Genomic DNA, 1,086 nt, shown 5'->3' on the forward strand with positions numbered 1-1,086 from the left:
GGACCAAAAATGTCCACCCTGTTAGGGACAAATGAACAACAATTTAAAATATTTCTGAAAATGTAAAATTTCATATTTAAAAAGTTTAAATACACCACTTCTTCAACTGCTGTCACTGTCACTGTGCACACTACATGTGTCCAGCCTCTCAGGCGTTCTGACTCCACCGGGTGGAAGTTTTGAGCTAAAATCAGTCTGAGAAAAAGTGCTAACACTGAAGATCTGTCAAACTAAGAATTTAAAAATATGGTACTTTTACAAATAAGAATTTCTATTTACTTTTATTTCACATCCCCCTTAACAGGGTGGACACGTCGAATCAGATTGGAAAGATAAAATAAGCAAAAACAGACAATTAACCAAACAGAGGCTCTCCTTCACCTTCCCCAGTGGTTTTCCCTTCCAGGAAATTATGTCAGCTGTTTGAGATATTAATTCACTTTTTCCAGCTTTCATTTAAAGGGCCAGTAGTCGAATATAACAGGGTGGACAAGCTAAACATCTTTATCATTTTTTAAATGAATTTAATACTTGGAAAGTATATATTCACTATTACTGATATACCAAATAAGGTGAAAAATCTTTAATTCACTCATGCTAAGCGTTGTGTTCATCCTCAGAATGGCAGACACGGGCCTGGGAACTTAAAATGCTGTAAAATGTTTAGAATTATATAGAAATAAAATCTTAAATATGCTTAAAGTTCACAAGGTGCTTTTTGTTTTTTTTCACATCAAAGACAACTTTAAACTTGATGTTGTTGATAATGTTAAGACGATAACATCCCGATCTTTATTAAATACAAAAGCAGTGGTAGTTATTAAGCTTGATGTGGTTTGGAATTGGTCAAATGTGCTTGGGGGAAAAAATCAAAATATTAAAAATATATAAAAGCTTTGAGCGGAATATCAGCAGGCGCTGTGCAGTATTAGTGTGCTGTCCATCAGTCGGGTTCTCTGGCCTCTAGCGGGCGCTGTTAGCCGGCAGCACGGAGATTCAGGTGTTTTCAAGGCTCACCGAGGAGTTAAACACCGGACTCTTTCAATAACAACCAACTGCAGAACCGCAGAACCATACGTCATGACA

This window comes from Sinocyclocheilus grahami, unplaced genomic scaffold (genome assembly GCF_001515645.1).
Source record: "Sinocyclocheilus grahami isolate Dianchi unplaced genomic scaffold, SAMN03320097.WGS_v1.1 scaffold2029.1, whole genome shotgun sequence".
Lineage (NCBI taxonomy): Eukaryota > Metazoa > Chordata > Actinopteri > Cypriniformes > Cyprinidae > Sinocyclocheilus > Sinocyclocheilus grahami.